The following is a 9,769-nucleotide window of genomic DNA, read 5'->3' as shown; positions in this document are numbered from 1 at the left end:
ACATATAAGAAAGCTATAATAACATCCAAATATAAAACATGACATCTTGTGATAAAGTGCAAGGCAGGATATGGCAACATTCCATAGTCCACACAATACCTAATAGTGATCTCTTCACATGCTATAACCAACAATGATTTATGTTCTATTGTTCTTGCATCAAGGAAATAGTTGAACAAAACAATTTGTAATAAAATACAGTCGTAACTAGTCGGTAATTGCTCGTGAATTATGCACAATGAACCAATAAAGTAACAAGTAGCCTATTTGTCATAAAATAAAAGTAAAAAAAGAAATAAAAGAAAAGATAATAATCGATGTATTGATTTGTAAATGATCGATGGTTCAAGTAGTGAGTCATTCAGATTTTACCTATAAGGTGAAGATTTATTTTAAGAAGTGCAAAAGAGTTGTTAGGCGAGCCTAGTGTGCAATTTCTTTTGCCACCGTAAGTCAGCTTGTAGTAACGATATCGGTTACCGACTATCCGCTGGCAAGTTAGACTCTCACATTGTTGATGGTGATGGTATTTATCTATTAAAAAATACGTGTAAAGTAAATTCATGTAATAATTTGAGAAAAATGTTATCTTGATTATTCTCCCTATCTTTTTTATATTTTTTATATTAATATATATTAAAAACAAAGCTACAGGAATACGTGCAAAGAATAGTAGAGTTTTTTTTTTTTTACCATATACTTTAAATGTTTATATTTTTATCGCTAAGCTTTATACTTATCTATTTTCTTTTATTTTCACAACAAAATTTTTTATTTTTTATTTTCACCACAATACTTTAACTCTTTACACTTTTAGCACTAAACTTTATACTTATCTATTTTCTTTTATTTTCACAACAAAATTTATATTTTTTTAATTTTCACCACAATACTTTAACTCTTTACACTTTTAGCACTAAACTTTTATACTTTTTTTTATTTTCACCACAAACTTTTTATTATTTTTATTTTCACCACAATACTTTAATTCTTTTCACTTTTAGCACTAAAATTTATACTTTTTAATTTTCTTTCCTTTTATTTTCACCACAACACTTTAACTGTTTACAATGTTAGCACTTAACCTTTTATTTTCTTTTATTTCCACCACAAACTTTTTATTCTTTTTATTTTCACCACAATACTTTAACACTTTACACTTTTAGCACTAAAATTTTATACTTTTTAACCACAAACTTTTTATTCTTTTTATTCTCACCACAATAATTTAACTCTATTCACTTTAAGCACTAAATTTTATACTTTTTGATTTTCTTTTATTTCAGCACAACATTTCAGCCACTTACACTTTTAACACTAAATCTTCATACTTTTGATTTTCTTTTATTTTTACCACAACATTTTAGCCTCTTACACTTTTAGCACTAAACTATTATGTGAATCTTTTTACTTTTAGCACTAAACTTTATACTTTTTAATTTTCTTTCTTTTTATTTTCACCACAACACTTTAACTGTTTACACTGTTAGCACTTAACCTTTTATTTCACCACAAACTAACTTTTTATTGTTTTTATTTTCACCACAATACTTTAACATTTTACACTTTTAACACTAAAATTTTATACTTTTTAACTTCAAACTTTTTATTCTTTTCATTTTCACCACAATAATTTAACTCTATTCACTTTTAGCACTAAATTTTATACTTTTTGGTTTTCTTTTATTTCAGCACAACATTTCAACCTATGTAGCACCGAAACGGGTACGGCAAATGGGTATGAGAACGATACGGGAACGGGGAACGGCAAAACTGAAAAATCAAGGATATGGGTACGGCAATAAAAAAAATACAAATATAAATTATATCAATTTTTATAGAGAAATACTTGAGACTCGAGAGATTATGTATAATTGTATATGTATAATTGTATAATACATGCTTGATCAGTGATCACTATTGAATGTTTAGTGTTTAATAATTGGTTTTGGAATAGAAAAAAATTAATGTTGATCAAATTGTATATAATATTAACCTGTTTGGGTTTGGGGAATAGAAAAAGTCCATTAAAAACCTTGATATTAATTAGATACCGTATGAAAACTTCAAATAAACGTTTCGGTATCTATAGAAAATTCAAGGGAACGTTTCATATGTGTTTCGTACGCGGAAACATTTCCATGAAGTTTCGGAAACGGGTACGGCTACCTGTTTGGAGTTTCGGTGCATCATAGATTTCAACCACTTACACTTTTAACACTAAATCTTTATACTTTTGATTTTCTTTTATTTTTACCACAACATTTTAGCCTCTTACACTTTTAGCACTAAACTATTATGCGAATTACTTTCACTTTCACAAAAGTTTGTTGTTTGTTTTTTAACAGTCGCGTTCAAAGAATAGTAACCTTTTTATTTTTTTTTATTTTTACCACAACATTTTAACACCTTATACTTTTAGAACTAACTTTTATACTTTTTGATTTTTTTTATTTTCACCACAATATTTTTAACCTCTAACCCTTTTAGCATTAAACTTTTATGCGAACTACTTTCACTTACACACACAATTTTAGACTGTTCATTTTTTAACTAATAAATGTCAATTTTTGTTTATTCTTAATCATTTAAATAATACATGTTTTCTTCAAAAAGTTTGTGGTAAGTTAACCTCGATCCATGAACGCACACCTATTTGTAACGCATTATCTTATCGTTATCGAAATGTCGTAATTAATATATTTATTTTATACATTTTGTTATTTCTATCAAAAACTTATTTTAATAGTTTTGAATAATTTATTCTGTTAAATCGTAACAAATATAGTGTCTCCCGGGACAACGCCCGGGTGACATATCTCGTTAAGTATAAAGTTGATATAATAGCAACTTACTTGCATTTTTGTTCATCATGAGAGTTAACATATTTTGTAAAATATCATTTGCAATTAGTCGTACCTATAAAGATGATGGTAAAGGTGTTAGAATATAAGCACATAAACATATAACAATTCACAAGTATGCAACGGAAAGAAACGTATATGCAATACTACTAATTAACAAAGAAGGAATCGAAATGTGTACCTTTGCGCAAAGCTTCCAATAGTATTATTAATAAGATTATTATTATTTAGGGTTTAAAGTAAAACCCCTCTACGATCACACACTAAACACCCCTATACCATATACTAGTACCCCGATTACAAACTCACAAACCAGAAAATCTTTGTTTTACTTCCGTTGAAAAGATTGGAAGAATACAAACTCTCAATTGTCATTGAACCCAACAACACCACCACCATTAATGCAAAAGGTATATGATTAATTAGTATGTGATCTACGTATGAAACAAATCAATACATAGAATTCGACTTGTTGTTTTGTTCTCCCGAGAGGAGGAGTATTATGTTTAGGGTTTTTACAAATCTAATTATCTCTTAAAACCCTTAATTCATGACCTCTTTATGGGAAAAGTATCTGTGGATGTATGTTACTTGTCTCCGATTACTATTGTATGAAAGAAACTTTATTCGTGTGTATTGTATGAAAGAACAACTCGTATCTGAATATTGTATGTAAGAGGTGACCGAATGGAGTAATTTACGGGTTATTAATTTGGGGGTTTCAACTTAGGGTTTTTTGTACAACAAATCATGGGTTTGAATATGGTTTTTTCAATTAGGGTTTTTAATATGGGTTTTATTTGAGGGTTTTCATCATTTATGGCTTTCGAATTAAAATTAGGGTTCAATCTACAGTAATTTCTGGTAATTAATTTGGGCTTTTCAATTATGCGGTTTCAATTTAAAATTAGGGTTCAATCTACGATGATATCTGGTAATTAATTTGGGGCTTTTGAATTACGTTTTACGATTTAAAATTAGGGTTCAATGTACAGTAATTTCTGGTAATTAATTTGGGGCTTTTCACTTACATTTTATAATTAGCTGTATTCTTTGTTTTTTTATTTATGTTGTAGTGATGGGAGAGCCTAAAGTGTTCACCCTAAACATCCATCACGATGGTATGTTTCTATTTAATCCACTGCGGTATGTTAATGGTCGGGAAGATGAAATTGAGACTGTACAGAGGACTCGACGTGAGTTGGTACTCTTCCTAGAGGGTGAAATTGGTAATTTGATAGAGGGGTTGTTCTATCTTTTAAGGCCAGGTGATTTGGATTCCATCATGAAATTAGAACCTCAGACTGATTTTGAAACGTTTTATGATCTGGCTGATACATATGGTACAATGCAAGTTTATTGTGACGACTTGGGTGTACAGTTGGATAACTTTATCCAGAATGACAAAGATGATCCAGAGGAGATAGAGGTAGAAGCACATAAGGAAGGCTTGTATGATACTGAGAATGAAAATAAAGTAGATGATGAGGGTGAAAACAATGTTGGTGGCGAGGAGACTGATGATAACAATGTTGGTGGTGAGGAGACTGATGACAACAATGTTGGTGGTCAAGAGACAGGAAACAATGATGAGGTTCATGAAGAGGATGAAGACAGTGATGAGGAATATGTTGCAGAGGATGAAGATGATGATGCTGGGTCTGTTGCTTCTTTAGACCACTTAAGTGAAGGGGAGGATGAAGTTAGGAGTGTAAGACAAGGAAAGCCAATTGCAAAGATTCCAAAACCCAAAGACTTACCCAGGATTGATCCAAATTATGTTGGTGGGCACAGTCATCTTAATGACAGAAACATCATACAAGAGGAACATGATGAATTCCTTAAGGATCTTGTTGAAGCACTGACCTCTAAGAAAACTGGGGAAGAATATGAAGACCCACTGCAGCCACCTCCTGAACCTGTTCCAACTTTTCCTGTGCATGACAAGGCAACACATTGGAGATTGAAAGAACCAAAGGTAACTTACTTTATTACTGCATCATTTGTTTATATTAATTGATAATTTGTTTATTACTTTATTACTGCATAATTTGTTTATTCTAAAACAATATGAATATAATTGTAGGTTGGTGAGAAATACAATAATGTGGAAGACTTGAAGGAATGTCTCACTTACTATGGACTTGCAAATGGATACTCTTTGTGGTTTGAAAGAAGTGGTAGTGACAGTTTGATTGCAAGATGTGGCAATAGGCCACTAAGACTTAGAGATGAAAGTGTGGGAAAACAGAAGAAAGATGGTGTGCGATATCAACCAAAGCCACAGAATTGTAATTTTAGGTTGTATGCTACTCGGATGTCTAAAGAGAAGACTTTTCAAATCAGGACAATGAAAGGTGAGCATACTTGTGCTAGGAACTTCAAATTTGGGACTTTAATTAATTACAGATGGATAGGCAGACATTTTGCAGATAGGATAAGGCAACAACCAGACATAAAAATGTCTGTAATGCAGGAGTTAGTGATGAAAAAATACAAGTGTTTTGTAACTCATACACAATGCAAAAGGGCAAGATCATGGGCATTGACTGAATTTGAGAAGTCATTAGAGGAGCACTATGCTCTACTTAGGCCATATGGTGATGCATTGTTAAGAACAAATCCTGGATCCACAGTCAAGCTTGGTACAACACAGAACCCAGATGGAAAGGTGTATTTTGATAGATTCTATGTCTGTTTGGCAGCTTTGAAGTTAGGTTGGAAAAGAGGGTGTAGGCCTATAGTAGCACTGGATGGTTGTTTTTTGAAAACTTCATGTACTGGTGAGTTGTTGACTGCTGTTGGGAGGGATGGTTCTTGAGCTTGCTTGAAGAGGATCTTCAGTGTCCAGAAGGTGATCAACTAACTCTAATGTCAGACCAACACAAGGTAATTCAAATACTTCAATTTACTTTCAATTATACTTTAAACACTTTATTTTAAATGAAGTTAATTAATTTCATAAATTTGTAGGGTCTAATTGAAGCTGTTAAGGAAGTTATGTCTAGAGCAGAACACAGGCAGTGTGCAAGGCACATTTATGAGAACTTTAAGAAGATATACAGTGGTGAACACTTCAGGAACTTGTTTTGGAAGGCATGCAAGGCTACTTATCCTGCCCAGTTTGAGGAGGCCATGAAAGAGATTAAGGTAGCTAATCCTAATGCCTTTAAATACCTAATGGATAGAAACCCCAAATCTTGGTCTAGGGCCTTCTTTTGGTTACACACAGGTTGTGAGGCTGTTGAAAATGGGTTTAGTGAATGTTGGAATTCTGTTTTGCTTAAAGTTAGGAATAAGCCAATAATAACCTTGATAGAATCATTAAGGGTCATAATAATGATAAGGTTGGAGGGCATTAGAGAGTTAAGTGCTAAGTGGGTTAATGATGTGTGTCCTGCTATTAGAAAGAAAATGGATTTAATTAAAAATGAGAGGGGTAACTGGTTGGTTATTAATGCTGGATGTAACAAGTTTGAGGTTAGGAATTACAAATACTCATATTGTGTGGACACAGAATCAAGGAGTTGTGATTGTAGGTTGTGGGAACTCAGTGGGATCCCTTGTGTGCATGCTGTGAATGCCATATTCAAACTGAATCAGGAACCTGAAGATTACATTTCAGGTTGGTTTAGGCTAGATATGTACAGAGAAGCATACAACTAGTGCCTTATTCCTGTTGGTGGCATGGACACATGGCAAATAAACCCTGACCACAATGTGCCATTGCCCCCAAGGCCTAGGAATATGCCTGGTAGGCCCAAGAAACAAAGAATCAGAGCTGTACATGAACCCAGGGTAAGTCACAACAGAGTCACAAGGCATGGTGCCATTATGACTTGTTCCAAATGTTGGCAACAAGGCCATAATATGAGGGGATGTAAGAATGAAGCTGTTCCAAGGCCTGCTCATATTAAGAAGCCAAGAAAAAAGAAGACAACAAAGGTTGGACAGGATGAAAGTGCAATTGGAGGGCATACTAATCAGTCATCTCAAAGAATGCAGAGTCAGTCAAGTCAAAGAAACAACAATGAAAGCCAAGGCCAAGGACTGCAGAATCAGTCATGTGAAAGAAACAACCATGAAACTACTCAATCATCACAAAGAAACAACAATGAAACCCAAGGTCAGAATAATAGCCAAGGATTGCAGAGTCAACCATCAAAGAGAAACAACATTCAGGCACAAACTGAAGGTAACAGTAAAGGAATGGGGAGTCAACCATCACAAACAAGTAACCAAGATAATGATACCTCAAAAAGAAGAAGGGTTGCAGTAAACTTGTTTGGGAATTCTAAGCCAGTGATCACTAATTCATGGGCTAGTGTGGCTGAAAGGTTGAGTGGGAAATCTTAAAGTCAGTCTCAACCAGTGACTAATAACCAACCAATCAGTCAAGACATGCAAACTCAACCCATATCAATTTCACAGCCTGTTCAGAAAACCATCTAAACTGACCAACCATCAAGTCCAGTTAGGATACAAAGGCAGTTACCAATCACCCCAGGGAGAAAGGTTGGGATTACAAAAGATGGCTTCAAATTTCCAACACATGTATCAAAAGGACTTGGTAAATAATTAACCTAATTTTTGTGATTATTTTAATATATTTCCAACACATGGATTTAATTTTTGTGATTGTTTTAATATATGCTTTGATATATTTTATACATTAATATTTGTAGAAACGGGTTGCATAAGAAGTGGGAATAAGTTAGGGATCAAAAGAGGTGGAAACTCATTTGGTAAGAACAGGGGGGGTCATAGTGTTGCTTTTGGGAGGACAATGAGTTGGTTAGGAAGTGGAATTGGTTCCAGTGGCACAATAATGCAACAAAGCAGACCACAAAGTGTTGAAGAAAGGATCACAGTATGTGCACCAAGAAGGCCTAATGATGGAGTTAATGCAACACAAGAGTCTGTGCATCAGGGAAGTAAGAAGCCTCCAAAACCCAAGAAGAAAAGCATAACAGTGAAGCCTAGGATTCTCAGCCAAAGAATTGCAGCCAAGAAGCTTGGAAAGAAAATCAAAGGACCAGGGGACAGTGAAGACAATGCAATTGTTTTGGCTGAAGAGAATGAGGTTGTTAACACTGCTTGATTTGTGTAACTAAAGTGTTGTCTGAATGATTGTATTGTATCTTTTGCTAACTATAATTATGTAGGTGGCAGGCAGTTTAGTGCATGACACTCTTTATTGTAATATGGTCTCTTTTGGTAAACTATGAAACTGCATATATGCCACTCATGTCTGTATGAATGAAGATGTTTAGTGGCAGTTAACTAATGCTGCCAATCTTGTTAAGTAACTTGGTGTCTTTTTTTTGGTACCTTATTAAACTGCAAATTTTGTTGCACATACTCATATAAACAGGTTCATATTATTGCACATAGTCATAAAAACAGGTTCATATTATTGCACATAGTCATAAAAACAGGTTCATATTACTGCACATAGTCATAAAAACATTCATATTATTGCACATATTAAACTTGCCATTACAACTTGGTTCTTGGTTCATAGAACAACCTAAGCACATTACAACTTGGTTCATAAAACATTACAAATAAACTTGCCATTACAATAAGTAGGAAAACAATTAAACTTAGTTTAACAAAGCAAGTCCTATTAAAGTTGCCAACACTGCCACAAATCCCACAAAAAATAAAACACTTTCTCCTTAAAATTCAAACCACCATTCGAATTTTTCAAAACCTCCAATGATTTCAGCATTTGCAACTTTTCTTCATCTTCTTGAAGCAATTGAAAGTTACCAGAAATCTTTGATCGAGAATGAAGGTCAAAAAGAAGATCCTTGTAGTATTGACATGGTAGTTCTTCATCTATGAATCTGAAACTGGTACAATGTCGACTTTTGACCTAATTCAACACAAATTAATTATATCATAAACAAAACCCTAATGGAATTTATTCAATAATGGAAGCTAACTTACATTAGGGCATCGTATGAATCGCCGGCCAGGATTCTTGTGAGTCCACGACGTCAGGATGAACATCCTTTCTCCACATTGACAGAACATGAGCCGATTTGTTTGATTTGATGATGAGGAAGATGAAGTCGCCATAGCGAAGAGAGAAAGAGAGAGAGAGAAGAGAGCGGGAAAGAGAAGAGAAAGGGGCGGGAAAGAATGAAGGAAAGGGGGGGGGGAAATAAGATATTTATAAAGTATTTCTCTTTTTTTAATGACGCGGAGGGCCAGATGGCATGTCACCGGCAACAATAAATTTTCATCCGGTTAGTTACATTATTCGTTCACTTTACCGGGTTTATTACATACAATACACACGAATAAAGTTTCTTTCATACAATAGTAATCGGAGACAAGTAACATACATCCACGGATACTTTTCCCACCTCTTTATATAAGACAATAATTAGGGTTTTAAATTTGGTGAACAAATTTAGTCAAAGCCTAAAATCCCCTTGTATTTTTCGGCCCCCTGTTAGTGTACAATTAGGAAATTTTCCAATTTACATTTTAATCATTCTCTTTTAATTAATAAACATTTAACCAATCGTTTATTAATTATTTCGTGATCATTTTAATTAATATATTTCTTTAATATATTAATTAATAATATAGAGTTACCGTATCATTTTGTGTGACCCCGTAGGCTTAAATTAATTCATGACATGCGTTTATGTAACGTAATCACATACCAACAGCTCCCACTTGAGCATGTTATCATAAAAGCAATAACATTGGTTAGCGTCTAGCAACACGCCAATGCTCCTGGAAATATTTAAGAATAGTTTCTTAAATTACCTATTTGAAATGATTTAGTCTTTAATATCCCTTTGTTTCAGATACTCTTGTTAATTATAAATATGGATCAATGTCATTTCATAATTTAACGATCATGCTTCTCATTTCTACAATTA

Source organism: Erigeron canadensis, chromosome 4 (genome assembly GCF_010389155.1).
Source record: "Erigeron canadensis isolate Cc75 chromosome 4, C_canadensis_v1, whole genome shotgun sequence".
In the NCBI taxonomy this organism is placed as follows: domain Eukaryota; kingdom Viridiplantae; phylum Streptophyta; class Magnoliopsida; order Asterales; family Asteraceae; genus Erigeron; species Erigeron canadensis.
The sequence above is the reverse complement of the archived record's forward strand: the minus strand, read 5'-3'. Positions refer to the sequence as shown.